The 23,590-nt window shown below is 34.2% G+C and overlaps 1 pseudogene across 1 annotated transcript; it reads left to right on the top strand.

The window, feature by feature from the left end:
* Positions 1 to 17,242: 17,242 nt before the first annotated feature.
* LOC308417341 (T-complex protein 1 subunit delta-like) lies at positions 17,243 to 18,923 on the top strand (annotated as a pseudogene). The gene has a single exon. The product of its transcript is annotated as a T-complex protein 1 subunit delta-like (transcript).
* Positions 18,924 to 23,590: the final 4,667 nt, after the last annotated feature.

Below are 23,590 nucleotides of genomic sequence, written 5' to 3'. Positions count from 1 at the left end.
AATGCTTTCATTTACAAATTTTAATTGTGCCACTTAGAGAAAGATCTATTCTCATTCTTGATGTATTATTTACAAATTAGGTATAAATTTTCTGACTATGTCATTACCTTTTCATGAAATTTGAATTTTCATATTCTATCTGAATATAGTTCACAAATAAGCATTTTCATAATCTCTGATGGCAGTATTATTTCCTTTGCTTGAGGCATCTTTTGAATTGTAATTGTTTCATTTATTTATTTTCTGCTATAGCCTATGTTTTAATGTATTAAAACAAAAAAGAATACATAAATACATGTATACAAAAAGGCAGACAGACAGAGAGACACAGAAAGAAAGACAGAGAGAGAGAGAGAGAGAGAGAGAGAGAGAGAGAGAGAGAGAGAGAGAGAGAGAGAGAGAGAGAGAGAGAACCCTTCTGATAGAGAACAGAGAGTGTGCATGGCCTAGGCAAATTTCTAGGAATTTCCTGAGTTTTTTCAAATGTTTTAAAGGTTCAAGGCCTGTATATTGAAGTATTTTGAAATAATTCTTTTTAATAATAATAGATAAAGGCCGACTTGTGTTCCTTACAGACATTCTGTTTTTCCACGTGCAATGTAAAATTGTTACCCCTTTCCCTAATGTGTTTTTTTATTTTTGTTTTGTTTTTGGTTATGTTTTGTGGGCACATTTTGTAGTTCTACTATTGTAAGTCTATTTTTTTAATCTTCCTTATATCCTGATGACAACACCATAATTAGTTCACCCCCAACTACAATCTCTCCCTCTTTTCTTTCCGTTTTTCCTCTGAGATGGCAGAGCTCCCTTCCCCAGGTATTCTTCCACCCTGGTACATCAAGTCTTCAGGGCTAGGCACATCCTCTCCCACTGAGGCCAGAAAAACTACCAAGTTAGAGGGAGAGTTTTCATAGACAGGCAATAGCTTTAGGGATAGCTCTCAATCAAGTTGTTCATAACCCAAATGAAGATCAAACTGGATTTCAGTCACATATGTTTAGGGGCCTAGATATATAGTCAGTCTCCTTTATCTTACAAAAGACTTAGCAGTTTCATGAGGGCCCATGAAGTATCAGTTGTTGATCAGTTGAGTCATTGAACTTTATTTCAGAAAATTGTCTTCTGTACCAAGGAGTTTAAAGGTACTCCTCATTTCTGTTTTCTACTAGATTTAGTTTTACATTGAAGTCTTTGATCTATTTGGACTTAATATTCTTTGCATGATAATTGATATGAATCTATTTGCATTCTTCTGCATGCAGATATCCAGTTAGACCAGAATAATTTATTAAAGATGCTTTCTTTTTCCATTGTAATGTTGGTTTTTACTTCTTTATCAAAAATCAAGTGTCCACAGTTATATGGATTAATTCCATTGATCACCACTTCTGTTCCTATACGAATACCATGCAGACTTTTACTTCTATGGCTCTACAACTTGAGGTAGGGATGTTGGTACCTCCAGATGTTGTTTCACTGTTCATGCTTGTTTTATCTATCTTGGGAATTTTGATTATCTATTTAAAGTTGAGGACTTCTCTACCATGTTCTTTAAATGGTTGTGTTGGCATTTTGATGGGAATTGTAGTGAATCTGTAAATTATTTTGAGTAAAATGGTCATTTCACTGTTAATTCTATTAATCCATGAACATAAGAAATCTTTCTATCTTATGATATCTTCGTCAATTTCTTTTTTCCGTGACTTAAAATTCTTGTCAAACAGGTCGTTCACTTACTTAGTTAGAGTTATATTAATATTTTATTATTTATGGCTATTATAAAAGTTGATGTTTCCATAATTTTTTCTCTGCCTATTTGTCATTAGTATAAGGGATACATACTGATTTTATAAGTATATTTTATATCCAGATACTTTGCTAAAGGTTTTTATCATCTGTAGGGACTCTATTGTTGAATTTTTAGGGTGACTTATATATACTATCATATCATCTGCAAATAGCAATATTTTAATTTCTTTTCCAATTTGTACAAATTGCATCTCATTTAGTTGTCTTAGTTCTCTAGCTACAATTTTAAGTACTATATTGACTTGAAAAGAAGATAGTGGCAACAATTTTTCCTCTGATTTTAGTAGAATTGTTTTAAATTATTCTCTATTTTGTATAATGTTGACTGTTGGCTTGCTGTACATTGCTTTTATTATGCCTAAGTATGTGTCTTGTATCTCTTATCTCTCTAAGATTTTTACCGTGGAGTGTTGAATTTTTGTTAGAGGCTTTTTCAGCATCTAATAAGATGATCCTGCATATTTTTGTGCAGTTTGTTTACATGATTAATTACATAGGTGGATTTTTGTATATTGAAACATTTCTCCATCACTGAAATGAAGCCTGTTTGATCATGGTGGATGATGTTTTTGATGTGTTCTTTGATTTGGTTTGCAAGTATTTTTGCATCAATTTTCAAAAGATAATTTGTTCAGAAATTCTCATTTTTTGTTGGGGTTTTTTCATGGGATCCATTGTGATAGCTTGTGTCTTTTTATTGGGTAATTATTTTTATTGATTGATGCTGAAAGTATTTGTTGCTTCTTATTATTTTGATGTTGGATTTGTTAAAGTGTTTGTGTTTGTATTTGTGTGTGTGTGTGTGTGTGTGTGTGTGTGTGTGTGTGCACACGTGAAGTGCACGCGCACAGCACAATCGCCCACATGCATTGCTTATTTTCCTGATATGGAGTTATATATTTTCTGTATTCTTAGATGTAATTATCCTCATTAGGTTGGAGTTTTCCTTCTAGTATTTTTTGTAGGGCTGAATTTGTGGTTGGATATTGGTTATATTTGTATTGGTCTTCAAATATCTTGTTTTCTTCATCTGTGGTGATTCAGAGTTTTGCAGATGATAGTATTCTAGGTTGGTATCTGTGTTTTTCCAGAGGATGCAAGATATCTGTCCTGACCCTTTTAGACTTTATTCTCTGTTGAGAAATTAGATGTAATTATGGTAGATCTGCCTTTGTATGTTACTCAGCCTTTTTTTCTTGCTACTTTTAATATTTCTTTGTTCTGTAGACTTGAAGAGTGATACCTTTAAATAGTTGTTCTTCATATTCCTTTGGATAATTTTAATTTCCTAGGATTTAGTTTGAAATTCTGTTCCTATTTTACCTTTTGGGTTATAGCTATTCATAAATAGTTCAGATTTTGGGGGAAAGTTTAGCATATTAGTGCAGTTATATAAGAAATATGTGCTTGCTGAGTCTATATCTTACTATGATACTGAGTTAATTTAATAGAACTAACATTTTTAATGGTGTATTTGGAATTTATTACAAATAAATCACTGTATCGGAAATATAGAAAGTTTACTGGTTTTTTTTTTTGGTTTAGGTTTTCTTGTATGCTCAGTTCTATATTGATCAGAATCAGTGAGTATTGCCAATGTACTTTTTATGAGACCTTAAGCAAAAAGTACCAATGCTAATCATGTTGGAGGTAACGATCTTTCCTTATGCTTAGTTTTCCACAATGTAGTAAGCCACTCACACAATTAGTCACTTGCTCACATGTATGTGTAAGTGCATGTGTATGTGTGTGTATCTGTGTGTGCATGTGTTTGTAAATACGGACATTCTTTACTATAGTGACATTAACAACTACTTTGCCTTTTTTTCTCCTAAGAGTCAACATTGGTGATATGTAGTTTTCAGGAAAGTTAAAAGGAATGTTTGATTAGTGAGAAAGAAGACTATATAGTAAAGTTGTGCATCAGAAACTCCCTCTGCATAAATGAGACTGGAAGGTCCAGAAAAATGCCATATTACTGTCCAAACACTTTCTTTTAAAGACTTAGAATCAGATTAAAAGATGTTAAGTTGGTATGCAGAAGGGATGAGATTAATTATATAACTTAATAGAGCCCTTTTTACTAGACTTGGTATTGAATGTTATGCAGACTCTAAAGGTAAGAATGAGGTAAAACATATGACTTAACTTCATTATGCATGGTTAGAAAGATAGCTGTGCCACTACAGAAAGGAGGATTCAGGCAGAAACATTTATTGGAGCACATAAACAAAGGATACACTTAGGTTTGATAATTCTATGTGATGACTGAGAAAATGCAGGTGTTGGGGGAGCAGAGGATAGAAGGCTGACTGCAGTCCATCATTTTCTTGCTCCTTTGACATATTTTACTGAATTTTCCAAACTCCCCAAAGAACATGGGATGAAATTGATAATTGCAGTAAGTGTCTCATCTAATAATCAACTGGTAGTGGTTTGCTTACAGATATAGTGTGTAGTTAGTAAAGGGATTGCTGAAGTTTAAAGCCAGTAAGTACAGTGAGTAGGTTTAACAAAAACAAAGCATGTTGAGCAACATTAAATTCTTTTACAATTTTTGTGGTTTATTGTTAAGACAAATAAAAATTTCCAAAAAACACATTAATTCAGGCAAAGTAGCCAATGATCTATAATTTCATATTTTTAATGGAGCTGAAAGCAGAAATAATTCGTATTACTAAAAAGACATTTTAAATAAGTTATTTTTAAAAAAGTATGTTTTGGGTGATTTTCAAATTATCAACTGAGTAATAACAGTTGATATAAAATTGAAGTAACAAGCAAATGTTCCAAGCACACTCAACACTCAGAGGTAAGCAAATTGGTTGTATGTTTTAGGTACCTTTAAAGATTTTCTTGGAGGGAAGGAGATAACATCTGAAATGTAAATACAGAGAATATCCTTAAAAAATAAAATAAATAATCTTAAAAATTTGTAGAAAACCCTTAAGTATATTTAAAAATTTTTTTGTTTAAATTATTTTCTTACATCTCAATGATTACTAATAGCACTTGCTGGTATACAGAAATAATGATTCTAATGAAAATTTTCAAATATTGACATCTTTATGAATTAGAATTCTGGCAAATACTTATAAATGAAGTTACTGATTACTTTGCTTTTTATTGTACATAATTACAACTCAAGAAGTGAAAACCCTATTGATTATTATGATCTAGAAAACAGTGTTTTGTTTTGGAAGAAAAACTATCTAACTCGATGCGGCATTAAATTTAATTTTGTTTTATGTAATCACGTTTCTTTACTTAATTCATTTTTAGATTATTAATGGAAATTGAAATAGTTCCCTTTTCTGATGTCATGACCTATCATTTGCAATCAAATGTTTTAGAAATTATGCTTTGTTTCTATTAATTGTATTTGATTTTACTTAATATTATTACTTATTATTTGACTTAATTCTGTATGTAGTACAAAAGTTGAAACCCAGGCTTTGAACTTGTAAGGCAAATAATCTACTGCTAAATTATATCATAGGACTTCTACTTGTATATTAAAATGTACAAAGGGAGATATACTACAAGGAGGAAGTAGGAAAATGTTTATAGAGTCTAACTGGAGAATGGTAGGCTAGAAGGTAGCCATCTTGGAGGTGGCCTACTATTTTCTGCATGGTCTGTGATAGGTGAGATCTATGAGGCAAGGTCCTAAAAGGATCTCATCTCAGGATTACAGTTATCCATTTTATGTCATTATAATCAACATAAGAAAACCTTAACATTATACCATCCTGAGAAGATCAACCTGAGGATGGACTTTCATGAATTACTGTAGTTTAGATAAATTAATAATTATATAGGATTCCTGATTTGTTTCAAATAATTTAGAAGAAATTTTTAAGAGATGGTTTTGGTTGTTTTGCTAGAAAGATGTAATAAAGCTAAAATCAAGAATAGAATGTGCCTATTACTTATAATAGTAAGTAAAAGTGTTATAATAAAAATATAATAAGTTTTTATTTTACACTAAAAGGAGATATAGGTTTTGGATCAAATTTGTGTTCCAGGAGAAGCATTCAGGTCCAAGCATGAAGCAACAGGTGTGCACTATGATAAGATAAGGCTAGGTGAGACTGTTGCTTTGAACTTATAATACATATATGGAATGAAACACTGGTTTTAACTTAATACCACATCTTTTTTGAAAATCTCAATTTGTGTAACATTTTATCTATGAGTTAATTTTCTAAAAACATTTGTTTATAAAAAGGGTAAAGGAAAAGAAATAAAGGTAGTATGATGTGGTATCTTTGGGGAGGTGGAACTCTGCCCACCCATCTATCCATCCATCCATCCATCCATCCATCCATCCATCCATCCATCCATTCATTCATCCATCCATCTATCCAAATGTATAGATGTAGCCATTTTCTACTTCATCAACTGTGTGTATTTTCTATGTGAGTGAATATTTCCTTATTTTCTGGTTCACACAGAATTAACTAGCCTGGTGTACAAAAGGGCTTCTGACTAACTAGACAGAGAAAGAAAATGCTAGCAATAAGTTTTTTACCTAATTCTGTTCATTCATCGCCTAATACAACATATGTTAATAGCCAGTGCCAGTGGTTTTCAGCCAAAAAATGATAAAGTGTCAAGTTTCCAGGAACTAACAGCTAATAGCATCCAGTAGAGTTAAAGAAAGTTACAAGACAATAGTCTTGTAAAGTCATCAGTCTTCTGGCCATTGTCCAAGGTTGTATTCTCCCTCAGCTCATTCCCCTAAGGCCAGGAATGGACATGTGGGTATCAGAAGGGCTGTGCTAATGACCAGAACATGAGAAGAGTTAGAAGATGATTCTAACTTTGAACAACAGTATTATGATGTGCATCATTGGACAAGAGTTCAGACCTAGGATGAACAGCTCATTTCTGGACAGAGTTCAGGGACCATCTTGGTACAGCTACAACAGGAGAATAAAGTAAAAACAGCTAAGAATATAGAGATTTAACTACAAGAAAAAGCAAGCTGGATGTTGAAGTCCAAAGTGGAATGACAGTGGCTATGACAATATTTTTCTGGCCAAGCAGATGTGTATAATCATGATGGAGATGACAGATTTTACAAGAAACAAAGTCACACTGAGAAATACATCTGATATTATTAGTGCTGCCAAGAAGACAGCAGTAGCAGGCTCTCAAATGGAGAAATTAGCTTGTGCTGTGTCCTGATTCAGTATGTAAGTATTATTAGCCAGCCTACCTTGGATGATTTGCATTGTTTGCTCATCAACTTAACATCTGTAGAAAGTGAAGGTGTAAATTCAAAACTAGGAGGAGAATTCTTTGTGCTAGTGCAGGATGTGGTTATGTCACTCATCCAGGCAGCTAAAACCCTGATGAATGCTCTTGTTTTACAGTGAAAGGATCTTAAGTAGCCTCAACGAAATACCAGAAAATCTATGAACCAGCAGATGCCAATTCTCCAGATATGTATTAGACTATTAAGGTTCCTGGAAGAACAGAGCCCTTGTGAAAGGAAAAAAGCCTGAAGAATTGCAGACACAAGTTCGTGTGTGTGTGTGTGTGTGTGTGTGTGTGTGTGTGTGTGTGTGTCTGTATAGAGGAGGTGCTCAAAAGAAAACATTTCACCCATGCAGGCTTTAAATAAATTAAAGGTTATAGATTTCTACAAGGACAATAGGTTTCAAATAAGAGTTTTTTCCTGCTGCCTACTACCTCTTCCCCCCTTTTTTATTTTGATTGCATTTTTTAAGTATACCTGCAGATGTGTATATCTCTGTCCTGGGGAAATTAAGAAATAGTGTCTGTTTGCATTTAATATGAGATGATATTCATGCTCTATCAGTAGCCTGGGAAGAGGACAAGTGATTTCTGTCCTGAGGCAGCACAGAGATGTCCTTTGGGACATTCTCTTGAATTTGGACGAAGAGTTCACACTGAGATGTTAGTGGGAGTGAGAAGGATGAGCAAAATAAACTTAGCTATACAAAAACAAACTTTAATGTATGCAAGAATCATTAGGTTGGCAGGTATATTCATAAGTGAAAAACCCTGGAGTGTAATCGTAGAACATAAGGACTGGACTGCTTCTGTTTCAGTACAAAATGAACTAGCAAATGCATTGAGGTGTTCCACAAATTGCACAGTTTAAACTCAGTGTCATGTATGCAGGCATTCATGTGGATTCTTAACTTGAAACCAACTCATTCCATCTCAAATGTTTCTTTAATCTGCATTCTATCTGTTCTTTCTTCCTGTTAGTGACATTGTTACTGTTCCCCTTATTTTTCTCCCCTCTGCTGAAGACAATAGATATTCCTGTGAGACACCCAGATCCTTCTGCAGACTCTGAAGAAACAAACTAGAGCTCAACTATCCTCTCTTCTATTCCTTTAGTTTTCAACTTGAACTATGACTTTGCTAGACAAATAAGGCTCAGTGGTAGGAAATTAGTGTAATGGGAGTTAATAATATGTGAAGATTTAAAGGCGATTGCATTGGCGTGTAGCTCGGAGTGCTAGAATTCTACTATATAATCCTGTTCTCAGTCACAAAATAAACATATTTTATCTTGAAAAATCAAAGCAAAACACACATATGTGTATGTCTTTTGATGTTATTTCAACAAACACTTCTAACATACTTTTTAATAAAAATGTGTTTAAATTCAACACTTGCAAGCTTATTGCTATTTATCTGAAGTGATATATTATTTAATACAGACTTTGAGAAAGAATATTTTAGGTCCATTTTATGTGCTTTAAGGACTATAGAGAGAACATATGTGAGAATATAGAGGATATTATTAGACTGCTAACTTTAGAGATAACCTTGAGAACAGAAGAATTAGCAAACACTTTAATTGACACATGGTATAAAATGTAAGATAAATACTTTTAAGAAAATATATTTAAATTAAAATAAACTAATATTATTACCCCAAAAATTTTTACAAAATTTAGAGGCTCCAAACATATTAAATTGAAAATAAAATTATTAGAAAATAATTTTAATTAATATTATAAAATCTCATTCATTTGTCGTAAATCTGAAATCTCATTTTTATCAAAAGCAAGTCTTTGCTTTGAAGATTTTTTCACTATTATTTTATATCTAATGTTCTTCATGGGCTTTAAAACAGAATTTCTATGAGAACCCAGGCCAATAGTCCACATTAGTAAGGAAGTCATAGTAGAAAGATAAATGCTGTTTAAATGGGTTTTTCTTAACAAAGGGACTTTGAACAGTTTCAACTCTATGAGAGTAGCTACTTTAATTAGCAAAAACCCATGTATAAATGGAATAGAATATAACGGTTCTTCCAGTTACTGTGTGCATAATCACTATAAGGCAACATAAGCTAGAAATTAAGAGAGAGAATTAGGTTTGTTCTACACCTAGATTTCTCCTTCTCCTATTGCAGGAAGTGTATTGAGAATCAACAGGACCCCTGACCCTTCCATGTCTTCACTCAATATTTACAGAGTCTTTCAGAGACTTAAAAAATCGTATTTGGCTTTCATCAGTCTTATCAACTATAAGATATGCCTTAACACATATCTTGCCTTATTTACTTCTCTGTAACCCAAGTAGGCCTTTTATTCTGCCACTCTTTCAATAAACACCATTAATGAACTTAACTATACACCATAAGTTATCCAGATCTGTCAAGAACATTCACATATTTAACAAAATGATAACCCATCATGATGTTAAATAGAGACCATAAAAATCCCATGCCAGTCCTAAAGTCCCTGTCCAACTCCCTAATTTCTTAACTCTTCTGTGGATATAATTATACATATCCAGTGATCTGGTTAGCAAATGTCACAATTCATCTGCCAAATTACTTCTGAAATATTTTCCCTATATTTTCTGAAATTTCCCAATATTAACGAGGATGTCAACTTGCATTATCTGTCTAATAACTTTAATGAAACAGTCCAAGAGGGACTTTTTTTCATTATATTGCCATAGGTGTTGACTCAAGGAATGATGGGTATTTATATTACTTAGTTTTTCAATTTCTGTGGAATCCAGATCATTCATCTACCACATCCTCACAGGCCAGATGGTGAGGTTATTTTTCATCTAAACATTGTTTTCAACCATTTGTAGAAATATACCTGAAAGATATTAGTTAATATTTTATAGAGATAATAGAGATAGATGCTTATCAACATTTATTGCAGAACTATTCAAAACAACCAGTGTACAGAATAATTGTAGTTGTGTATGTAAGTTATAATTACATACACACATGCACACACACACACGCACACACACTGTGCACTTCTCTTTAGTGTTAAAGAATAATGAAATGATATTTATTTCTGGTAAATGGATGCAACAGGAGATCATCACACTAAACCAAATAACACGGTAATACAACATGATACCTGATTTGTGAAAAAAAATTGATGCAACATGTCAAAAATGTAAATATAAGGAAAGAAGGAGAGAGATGGGAACAGTCAAAGCATATAAACTATTTGAAGAACATGATCTTTGTGAAATACAACATTGTGTGAAATAAACATGCATCAATAAAATGGTTTGAATAAGACTTAAAGAGCAAAATGCCTTCTTTAATTCAAGAAGTTCATAGGCAAAAAATTATAATTTTCATAGTTACTTCAATCAGGTCATTATTAAGTTCCACAACTGCATAATGAATTATAGATTTCACCATTTATCTATATTCTAAGTAGAATTTAAATGTAATCTTCTCTTTCTCATATTTCATTTTCTTCCTTGCCAGTATAAAATTCTTCTTGTGTTCTGAAATTTTTGATATTTGAAAGTCTATTTTACACAGGCCGGTTTCTGTATTGTCTTTCTCAGTGTGTGTGAACTTAATAAGCTATCGTTGTTTGAGTGAGAGATGCACTCTCAGCCTCATATATTTCAACACTTGTTCCCCAGTTCATGGTGCTGTTTGAAAATGTTTAGGAGAAACAGCCTTCTGAAGGAAATAAGCCCTGGGGTACGCTTTTTCTCTTGTTGCCATGCCATGTTTTCTAATCCATGATGGACTCCAGACCCCTGGAACCCTAGGCAAAATGAACTCTTTCATTCTTTAGTTGGTGTTGGCAATGCTATTTTATCATAGGAACAGAAAAGTAACTAACACAGAATTAACAAGCCAACACATCTATCTGTTCCTCATTTTGATTCCTCTACAATACTACATAATTATTAATATTTATAAGAAAATCAGAAAGGGGAGACATAATTACTAGTGCTCTTGAGAAATTGAAGGAAATAATCATTATAATATGATAGTTTATAATTAATTTTAACTTCAATGTCTTTTCTATTCTCAAAAGCATGATTCCTAAAGTTTCTTGACTTATCTATGACATCACATAATATTGCAGATACACTTTTGTTCCTCTCATTGTGAGGTGGAAGAGAAATGGTCAAAGATTACATGCAGTAATTGTACACGGCCAGAGTTTTGTCCTGAGGACACATGAATATCAACCTCTTTTTATAAATTCCTCACAACAAAAGTATGTAATTATTCTGTAAAATTTCACCATGGAGAAACAAGTGAATTTAGGGGTACTCATAGTGAGGGTGAAGGACAACTAACAAGAGCACAGAGCACCCCAACATCATAACCCAGCATGGAAAATTACACTGATGTTTCAGAGAGGAATGCAAAAGGCAGACATCCATTTGAAGTAGTTTAGATCAACAGCAAGCCTAAATATAAACTTTTAAATTTCTCCTTGTGGCTTTGACCTGCCCATACTCTGGATCTTTTCCTGTCGGTTGCCTGCCTTTTGTATTTGTGTCTAATACATGTTGCCTCTTGAAATTATTTGTGTCCTGACCCTCGTGTATGTGTGTGTGTGTGTGTGTGTGTGTGTGTGTGTGTGTGTGTTTGTGTGTGTGTGTGTGTGTGTGTGTGTGTGTAATTGGTCCCCATGTGGACCTACATTTCTTGTCCCTTAATAACATCTATGTTTATTGAATGGCACAAAGCACCCTATGTGGGAAAAGAATGAGTTGTTTTTGCAAAGACATATTTAGTAGAGCTTTACAAGTCACCAAGCCAACTTATTGATACAAATTGACCAAGTATAACATCCAGAACCACAGATTGCTGTTACCAATCTTTATACACATGTTGTTTCTAAATGTATGGGATATTTGTTTTAAGATTTTTTTTCCAAAAGACTGGCTTTTTATTCAGCAAATGATTAAGACAACCCACTTATACACACATATAATATCCTGAATCAGAACCATGGAGGAACATACAGTTTAAAGGCAAAGTATTTAGCTTAAGGTATAAATGTTGATTAAATGGTACAGCTAAGGAATAAGAAAGCTGATTACATTATTATCTTAAAGGCAGGCTAAACTTTTTAATTGTATATTTTTTACTTATATTTTATATGTTATCCTCTCTCCTAGTTTCCCTCTTGAATATCCTATCCCATTCCCCCTTCTTTCTGCCACTATGAGAATGTTCCCCTACTCACCCACTTCCTCACACTTCCTGCCCAGGAATTCCCCTACAATGAATGTACGACCATGTTCCCATATGTGTGATTATTTGCGTATATGGGTACTCATACACCTGAAAAACCCAAGTTGAATGTCAGTATTTTTAACTGAGGTGCTGTCACTCCTAAATAACTTACAACTTGCAGAGTTGGCTAGTTTTACTAGAAAGCTTGCTCTGGACATCCTCTTTGTCTGAAGAGTTTGCAATGTGAGCATTTTAATCACTGAGAAGTCTTTCAAGTGCTGGATATTATTTTTCTTTTCAACTGTAAAGAATGATTTAAATTAACTTTTATTCAATTATCCCTTTGCTAATATGAGTCAGAATTTCACTAGGTAATTCATAATTGCTTATAACTCACTATTTCTCTCAGCATTATTTCATTCTGTAGCCTGTGATCCTCTTTATATAGTCTCTTGAGTTCTAAGAAATGAAATATATTTAAATGAAGTTCTTTTTTCTCTTATAAATTTGTAATGTAAATGTTATCTCCCATAGTGCCAAAGACTTTTCTTTTTAAATCTAAGAAATAAATTGACATTTTTAAATTTCAAGATAAATTCTAAAGATAACATAATTTTCTTTTAAAGAAAATCACATCCTATCATTATGCTTCATATCTTAGCAGATAATTAATTTACATCTACTATCATTCATAGCTTTTAGAGAATGACAATTAGTTTATTTCTGAAATAATATTTGACAATATAGACTTCCTTACACCTATTAAGGTCCTGTCTGAAATAAATTCATTCTCAAACTGGTCAACTGCAAATTGCTTTAGGAGTTAGCTGCCAAGATGTGAGAAAAATTTAGGGAATCTCAGTTGTGATATGGTTGCACTAGGGTTTGCAAAAGCAGAAAATATTTCCTATTATTTGTTTTTCAAATCTGATCCTATGACTATCTAATTCATATATTAAGTCAGAAGGCAGCAATTTGGAGTGCATTGATACAATAGATGTGCTCTACTCAGGCAACATGAATAAGGCAGAGAGCATGATAGAAACTAGTTGTAGATATTAAATGACTAAAGGAAATGTAAAACATCTATCAGAATCTCTTTCAGTTTTGAAGTATTCCAGTATAGTTCATTATTTTGAAATTACTACTAAATTTCAGAAGCACAAAGCTGTAATAAAATAAATAAAGTAGTAAAATAAAACAGTTCCATAGTCAAATCACATGTTATGTCGTTAGTTTCATTAAAATGAATATATATTACAGGCATAATAAAAAATAATCTTAAGCTGTCACTTGATAATCCTCTATCATTAATTGTTTTATAGAAATTTCAATTATAGTTGTTTTGTTTCTAATGTGCCTTGAATTTGACAATGAATTATCATAACTATTATATTATTTCTAAGAATAACTCACTAAAATGAATGTCAATGTTATAGATAATACTCAATTAATTCAATAATAGGTAAAATGAGCTAATCAAGTTTCAGAACACATATTCAAGACTGAATATAAATACAGGATAACAATGCTGCAATCCTCAGACCCAAAGAAGTTAAGTAACAAGGAATATCTTGATCAGAAAAAGAAAGAAAATATAATCAAAAGTGGATGGAGGGAGAGAACTAAGTGGAGGATTGGTTACAAAGGGAATATGGTAGAAATCAGGTATGGGGAGATCTGGAGTGACAGAGGGAGGAGTTTGGAGAAAGGATAGAAATTATTGAAGCCTTATCACTGGGACAAGACAGAGTGCAGGATGGAGGAGGCTTCAGGTATCCAAGAGTGTTATATTTGCTAAGATTCCTAGCATTAAGGAATATGGAGGCTGAAGAGGCCACCTCCTGTAACTATATGAGACTTTGAATGAAGGTAAGGGTCACCAACACACCAGCCAAACATTTATACTAAAATGTGTCCTGTTTACCTGTGTCCTGCATACAAGATGTTGAGGAATAAAAATGGAGTAGAATATGGGGAATAACAAACCAATGACTGGCTCAACTTGAAAGCTACACCTTGAAAAAGAATAAATTCTTAACACTTCTAATGATATTTTGCTATGCTTGAAGAAAGGGGCCCAGAACAACTGTATTCTGTGAGTCTCATTTATAAGCTGATGAAAACATATGTGGAGAAGCACAGCCAAACTATAGGTGGAGCTAAGATAGTCATCTGAAAGAGTTGAGGGTCAAAGACACCACCAAAGGCCCAAAGAGTAAACTAGTCTTTTCTTATATGGCCTTACAGTGACTGAACCACCAAGCAAAGAGCATGAATAGACTGAACCTATGTCCCTACACATATATAGTAAATGTGCAGCTTGGTCTTCAGGAGGGTGTCTTAACAATTGGAGTTAGAAACTTTCTGACTCTGTTACCTGCCTTTGGATCTCTTTCCTCTACTATGCTGCCTTGTTTGGCCTCAATTTGGAGAGGATTCCCTTAGTACTATTTCAACTTGATGTTTTAGCAAAGATTGGTAGAATTCTTCACAAACTTATATATACCGACTCAAGAGTGCCCAGTATATATATAAAAATCTAAAACAAATACTGTTAGATATAAAGCAACAGAGTCTTTACAGTATAGTAATAGTAGTGTCAATACTTCACCTTTTCATTAATTGGCAGGTCATAAACACACACACACACACACAGGCACAGGCATACGTGCATGCATACACACACACACACACACCCCACATACATATAGACATCCACACCACACATACACACAAACACACTACAAAGAGGTGAACAAACTAAAACACTAACCATCCTAATATCAAATAAAATAGATTTTCAACCAACACTCATAAAACACACACACACACACACACACACACAAACAAAACAAGGAAGGACAATTTTTACTCATCAATGAAAAAAAAATCTATCAAGATGAACTCTTACTTCTGAACATATATGTTCCAAATACAAGAGCACCCACATTCATAAAAAAAAACCTATTAAAGCTAAGAGCATATATTGTACCACACACACAATAATAGTGGGAGACTTAAACACCCTAACCCCATCAATTGGAAGATCATGGATGCAGAAAATGAACAAAGACACAGGGAAACTAACAGAATTTAAGAACCAAATGGATTTAAAAACACCTACAGAATATTTCATCCTAAAATAAAAGAATATGCCTTCTTCTCAGCACCTCATTGCACCTCCAAAATTGACCATATAGTCTGTCACAAAACAGGCCTTAACAGATACAAGAAGATCAAAATAATTCCATACATTCTATCAGATCACCATGGACTAAGGTTGGTCTTCAATAAAAACAAAAACAATAAAAAGTCCACATACACATGCAAGCCAAACAAAGCTCTACTCAATGATAGCTTGGTCAAGAAAAAAATCAAAGACACTTTAGAATTTAACAAAAGTCAAGAAACAACATACCCAAACTTATGGCATATAATGAAAGCAGTGCTAAGAGGAAACTTATAGCGCTCAGTGCCTCCAAAAATGAAACTAGAAAGAGCATACACAAATAATTTGAATGAAAAACTTGGGGGTTCTAGAACAAAAAGAAGCAGATAAACCCAAGAGGAGTAGATGGCAGGAAATAATCAAACTCAAAGCTGAAATCAACCACATAGAAACAAAAAGAACATTACCAAAAATCAACAAAACCAAGAGCTTTTTTTTTTTTTTTGAGAAAATCAATAAGATTGAGAAGCCCTTAGCCAGAGTAATGAAAGGGCACAGACAAATTATCCAAATCACCAAAATAAATGAAAGGGGGAGACATAATAACAGAATCTTACAAATGCAGGAAATCATCAGATTCTACTACAAAAGCATATACTCAATCAAACTAGAAAATCTAGAGGAAATGGACCATTTTCTAAACAGATACCAGGTATCAAAGTTAAATCAGGATCCGATAAACCATCTAAATAGCCCCCAGACCCCTAAAGAAATGGAAGCAGTCATCAAAAACCTTCTAACCAAAATAGCAACCAGGACATGATGGGTTTACTGCAGAATTCTATCAGACCTCCATTAAAGACCTAATACCAACACTCTCTAAACTATTCCACAAAACATAAACAGAGGAACCAGTACCCAACTCATTCTTCGAAGCCACATGATACTCATTTCTAAATCACACAAAGACCCTAAAAAGAAAGAGAGCTTAAGACCAATTTTCCTCATGAACATTGATGCAAAAATACTCAATAAAATTCTTAGAAACCGAATCCAAGAACAAATCAAAGCTATCATTCACCATGATCAAGAAGGTTTTTCCAAGGGATGCAAGGATGGTTCAATATACAGCAATATAACAATGTCATCTACTATATAAACCAACTTAGAAAAAAATATCACGTGATTATTTCTCCTCATGCTTAGAAAGCATTTGACAAAATTTAACACCCCTTCATGTTTAAAGTCTTGAAAAGGTCAGGTATTCAAGTCTCATACTTAAACATAGGAAAAACAATGTACAGCAAACCAGTAGCCAAAATCAAATGAAACAGTGAGAAACTTGAAGCAATGTCACTGAATTCAAATTAGACAAGGCTGTCCCCTCTCTCTTTACCTGTTTAATACAGTATTGGAAGTACTAGCAAGAGCAATAAGACAACAAAATTATTCAAAATAATAAAAATTTGCAGATGACATGATACTATACCTAAGTGACCCCAAAATTTCCATGAGAGAACTTTTACAGCTGATAAACAACTTCAGCAAAGTGGCCACATAAAAAATTAACTCAAACAAAACATTCGCCTTACTCTACTCAAGGACAAACAAGCTGAGAAAGACATTGGAGTAACAACACCACTCACAATAGTCACAAAGAATATAAAATACCTTGGGCTGACCCTTACCAAGAAAGTGAAAGATCTGCATGACAAGAAATTTATGTCTTGGGCATCGCTTTCCGGAAGGTTCATGGAGGAGGCTACCAGAGAGACCTTTACTCTACGGTAGGCTGGAATCAGTGTCCATTGGTCCTCCTGAACCCGCTCAGACGCCACCCAGGTCGCCATGCCAGAGAACGTATCTTCCCGGAGTAGGGCACTGGCCACAGGGCCCGACAGCAGAGGGAAAGGCGCCTCCCAGGACCACGACAAGCAGGCACAGATCCGCTTCAGCAACATTTCCGCGGCCAAAGCTGTTGCTGATGCCATTAGAACAAACCTGGGACCTAAAGGAATGGACAAAATGATTCAAGATGGAAAAGGCAATGTGACCGTTACAAATGATGGTGCCACCATTCTGAAACAAATGCAAGTATTACACCCAGCATCCAGAATGCTGGTGGAACTGTCCAAACCTCAAGAGAGAAGCAGGGGATGGAACCACGTCGGTTGTCATCATTTCTGGCTTTTAGACTCCTGTACCAAGAAGCTTCTGCAGAAAGGTATACATCCAACTATCATTTCTGCGTCATTCCAGAAAGCTTTGGAAAAGGGTCTTGAAATCCTGACTGACATGTCTCGACCTGTGCAATTGAGCGACAGAGAAACTTTGTTAAATAGCGCTACCACTTCATTGAATTCTAAGGTTGTGTCTCAGTATTCAATCTGCTCTCTCCAGTGAGTGTCAACGCGGTGATGGAAGTGATCGACCCGGCCACAGCTACCAGTGTCGATCTTAGAGATATTAAAGTAGTTAAGAAGCTTGGTGGGACAATCGATGACTGTGAGCTGGTCGAAGGCCTCGTTCTCACACAGAAAGTGGCGAACTCTGGCATAACAAGAGTTGAAAAGGCCAAGATTGGGTTTATTCAGTTTTGCTTATCTGCTCGTAGAACAGATATGGATAATCAAATAGTAGTATCTGACTATGCCCAGATGGATCGAGTGCTTCGAGAAGAAAGAGCCTATGTTTTAAATTTGGTGAAGCACATTAAGGAAACAGGATGTAATGTCCTTCTCATAGAGAAGTCTATCCTAAGAGATGTGCTTAGTGATCTTGCATTACATTTTCTGAATAAGATGAAGATCATGGTGGTTAAGGACATTGAAAGAGAAGACATTGGATTCATCTGTAAGATAATTGGAACCAAACCAGTTGCTCACATTGACCAGTTCATGGCTGACATGCTGGGCTCTGCTGGGTTGGCAGAGGAAGTCAGTTTGAATGGTTCTGGAAAACTGTTCAAGATTACAAATTGTACAAGCCCAGGCAAAACAGTTACAATTGTTGTACATGGTTCTAACAAATTGATGATTGAAGAAGCTGAGTGCTCCAATTGGGATGATTTGTGTTATCCGATGCTTAGTAAACAAGAGAGCTGTTATTGCAGGAGGTGGTGCTCCAGAAAGAGAGTTGGCCCTCAGACTGACTGAGTACTCTCAAACACTGAGTGGTATGAAGTCCTACTGTGTTCCTACTTTCGCAGATGCTCTGGAAGTCATTCCATCTACACTAGTTGAAAACGCTGGCCTGAATCCCATTTCTACTGTAACAGAACCAAGAAACTGCCATGCTCAAGGAGAGAAAACAACAGGCATTAATGTTCGAAAGGGTGGGATCTCCAACATTTTGGAGGAAATGGTTGCTCAGCCTCTGTTGGTGTCTGTCAGTGCTTTGACCCTAGCAACTGAAACAGTGCGGAACATTCTGAAAATTGATGATGTGGTAAATACTGGACAATCTGGATAAGTCTGGCCGATTGGCACCATGATCATCAGAAGTACTGTGGCTGTAGATTGAAAAGCGATCACCTCATCCCTTATCTGGAAGCTTGCTTCTTCAGAGTTTTTGGACACTGTCTTCCAGGTTGCATTTGTTCAAAATTGTATTGAAATGATTTAATGAAAATATTAAATATTTGGTTTTAAACTTCAAAAAAAAAAAAAAAAGAAAGAAATTTAAGTCTCTGAAGAAGGAAATTGAAGAAGACTCAGAAAGATCTTCCAGGTTCATGGATTGGAAGGACCAACATTGTAACAATGGCCATTTTGCCTAAGGCAATCTACAGATTCAATGCAATCCCCATCAAAATTCCAGTGCAATTCTTCATATAGTTAGAAAGATCAATTTGCAAATTCATCTGGAATAGTAAAACACCCAGAATAGCAAAAATAATTCTCAAAAGAAAATTCATGGTGAATCACCATTCCTGACTTCAAGCTGTATCACAGTATTACAGATCAATTGTAATAAAAAAATTTTACAAAAATATACTTGGTATTAGTACAGAAAAAGGCAGGTAGACTAATGGATGTGAAGAAAGAGGGATACTCCTCCACTCTTGAGGGGATATTAAACTGGTACAACCACTATGGAAATCAGTCTTGTAGTTCTTCAGAAAATTGGACATACTACTACCTAAGGACCAAACTATACCACTTCTGGGCATATACTCAAATGAAGCTCCAACATCTAACCAGGACACATGATCAAAAATATTCATACCAGCTTTATTTATAATAGCCAGAATCTGGAAAGAACCCAGATGTCCTTCAGCAGAGGAATGGATATGGAAAGTGTGGTACATATTCACATTGGAGTTCTACTCAGCTATTAAAAATGAGTTCATGAAATTACTAGGCAAATGGATGGAAATTGAAGCTATCATCCTGAGTAATGTAACCCAGTCACAAAAGAAAACTCATGGTATGTACTTACTTATAAGCAGATACTGGCACTCCGCCCCCACCCCCAGCCCCCCAAAAAAGAGCTCAGAATACACAAGAAACTATCCACAGAAGTTATTAAGCTCAAAAACAAGAAAGACCAGAATGTGGATGCCTCAGTCCTTCTTAGAGAGGAGAACAAAACCAGAGAGAAAATACAAGGTCAAAGATTTTGAAGAAAACACATACAGAGAGTGCCTAACCTGGAGAGCCACTCCATATGTAGCCCCCAAACCCAATCACTATTGCTGATGCTAAGAATTGTTTACTGACAGGAACCAGATAGAGATGTCTCCTCAGAGGCTCTCCCAGAGACATATAGATACAGATGACAATGGTTGCAACTAAACATCAGGCTGAACACGGGGTCTCCAATGAAAGAGCTAAAGAAAGAACTGAAAGAGTTGAAAGGTTTACAATCTCATGGGAAGAACAAAATCATCATCAGCCAAGGCACTGAAGTGGAGAGGGCGATTGCAGATGCAGCACCTTCATGGAAGGAAGTTGAGGGGGGGAGGGGGCAGTGGGAGAGAAGGGTATAACATTTGACATGTAAATACATAGAATATCTAAGAAAATTGAAAAAAAGAAAAACAAAAATGGATTATTGATTAAATAAAAATGAAAGTAAAATTTCCTACAACTGAATAAAATTTAACTTTTTAATTTAAATTTTATTTATATGTCTAGTTAAAAGGAAAGCATAGACAACCCAATTGGAGAACCTCTTGATGCATGTAAAGGCCTTGGATAAACAAAAGTATTTTACTTATTTAAAACAATAAGTCAGGATCAGAATAGTAAATAAAGAAATAATATTGATTAAATATAATACAGATAATTAAAGAAATTAAAAGTTGATATTTTCAATATATGATTAACATATCTGTAGTCAACAAATAAAAGGGAGAAAAGACACAACTTCATAAAACTAGATATAAAAAACAAGACATCACAGCAGATATAAATGAGATTCAGAAAATCATTAAGACTTACTATTAAACACCTATATTCTATCTTCTAAGTTAGTTAATTTAAAATATAATGGTGAGTTTCAAGAGGCATTTTTCCTACAATAAATTTTAAAAAGATAAAGTAAATAAACTATAGCAATGATATTGAGGCAATAATAATTAATTCTAACTCCTGAATTCTACCTGGCATCTAAAGAATTAGCAACAGGACTGAAAACTAGCAATCAGCCCATAAATAAGAAAAAAATAAATTTTTTTTAGGTTTTTCCTGCTGCAGGTAGTATCATCCTGATTCCTAAACTAGAACAATGTACAACAAAAACAATTAGAGGTTTATAGCCCTAATGAGGCTAAAAGTAAATATTCTTAATAAAGTACCAGTGAAAAGAATTCACAGTCACACCAAAAAAGACTCAAAATGAATAAGTTTACTTTATTCCACAGATGCAAGTTTGGCTCAACATATATAAATCAATGAGTGCAATTTGTCACATATATAGACTCAAAAACAGAAATCACATGCCTATCTTTTTTTTGTTAGCACCATGTTTTATTTTTTAAAGATATATTATAAAGCAATGATAACTGAAACAGTATGTGACAACCATAAAAAAAAACATGCACATATGAACAAAAGAACATAGTAGAAATCCTAAATGAAAAGAGAAGTGTATAGTGCCAACTGAACTACAACCTGCATGACTTGATCTTGACCCAAGTCATATCTATTCTTGATAGATCAGGAAGGGAATGAAGAAACGACAGATACACAAACAGGTGTGCAGAAAAGCCGGGGTCAGATAGGTTGTACACAATCGTAAGGAGTACTCCAACTAGGGACAGCTGGGAAGCTTAGCACTTTCATTTGAACCAGCACACAGGATGGGGTTAGCTAATCCAAGTAGGTGCCCTCTGTAGGTGAGCAGTCTTGGGCTATGAACATTTATAAGGAGGAAAGTAGAGTTGTTAGATTTGCCTACAGTGAACAATTTTTTTTACATTTTTAAGGTTATAATTAAGTATTTGTTGGTACATATACATACACATATGTATATATGTAACAACAATATAGGAAAAGTGCCTATCTTAAAAGATATAAACAGGCCTTTGACAAAAACCTTCCTATAAAGGACATGGAAAGTCTAGCATTCCAAGGTAGAATGTAAAAGAAACCCTAAATGGTATCAGATTATACATACCTTCTTATAGAGAGCAGATAGGTATAGATACATCTTTCTTGCTTTAACACATAAAACACAATGTTTTGAATTTTGTATTGATCATTAAAGATTACCAAAACCCAAACAAAGCATTAAAATGCACTGCTACATTTTTATGGTAAGTATAGTTTGAGATGCAAGGTTCCTCTGTGGAGTTCAAAAATTAGTACAAAGGAAAAGTATAGATTCCTGACTTGTGTAAAATGCCATTATATTTAATTCCTGATTGTAATTCTGGATTTTTATTATTTAGAAGCAAAATGGTGAAGCTCTAATACAAATTATTATAAAGCATGGGCAAAGTTAGGATCTCTGAAGCTGTCAAGATGAAAGTTTACATAAGAGCAAAGCTGCTGTCCAATGATTGAAAATTCAAATAGGAAAACACAGCTCAAAGAGCTGACCTGTTCAAAGCACTGGGTGAAGCACAGAATGTGCAAAGAGATGTGTTTATAATTCACCACTTCAAAACTTCTTTGTGTTTAGCAGACAATGACAACTTTGAGCATTCTTAAGAAAGGTATAGTTAGTTTACAGATGTACGGTTTCTGTATAATGAGTGAAAAATACATTAGAACATATTTTTATCTCCAATATTTTCTTCAAAATACAAAAGAGTCTTTAAAAAGTAAAATAATATCGCAGGGCTAGAGATGAAGCTTACTGCTGAAACTTGTTGTGCGAGTCTGGAACCTGAAAGTCAATCCGTACTGCCATGCAGTAAATGAAGCTATTGCTTAAGATGTCTTTGTAAAATTCAATGTTCATATTTATAATATGGGGGAGAAGGAATGTTGAACTAAAATACTTGTTCACAAATTTCTTTTGAAAACATGTATCTAAATCTGTTTCAGGGATTAAAAAAATAAGCACAGCTAAATAATCAAGCCGGTTGTTTTATAGGTGGACGCCATCATGATAATCCGTTCTGTTGATATAAAATGCAGGAAAGTATTGAGCAATGGATTAAAGTAGTAGAATAAAGGGGTGGATACGAGAGTGAGGATGACCAATTTTAATGGGTCATTTGTCTTTTTCCTTGAAGCTAGGTTCCTGCCATCCCTCACAGCCTGGGGAAGCAGAACTATCTCTTATGTTATCCCTACTATCATTCCTCCTTTCTTCCCTCAAAATTGCCATCCCAATAATTGCTTGGATTTTCTTTTTTGCTTTATTTTTATTAATCTTTTACTTTACAAATAAAATGTTATTTATATTTGTAACATATAACTAGATGTTTTGAAATATGTATGTGTTGTGTGTGGAATAGTAAAATAAGCTAATATATGTGTTACCTCAGGTATCATTATTTATAAGAGCACTTAAAACACCTTTGTTAGTAATTTTTAGATATTTACTACAGTGCTACTAACTTTATTCTCCTGTTCTTGTGGTGCAAATGTAGTTTGTCTTCCAATGTAGTACATCACTAGGTGATTTTGGATTTGTAGGGCCCAGAAAACACAAACTATGAAACTTGTTTTGAAAGAATTGCT

Source organism: Micromys minutus (assembly GCF_963924665.1).
Source record: "Micromys minutus genome assembly, chromosome: 1".
NCBI lineage: Eukaryota > Metazoa > Chordata > Mammalia > Rodentia > Muridae > Micromys > Micromys minutus.
Note: the sequence above shows the minus strand (reverse complement) of the source record. Positions and strands in the feature narration are given on the sequence as shown.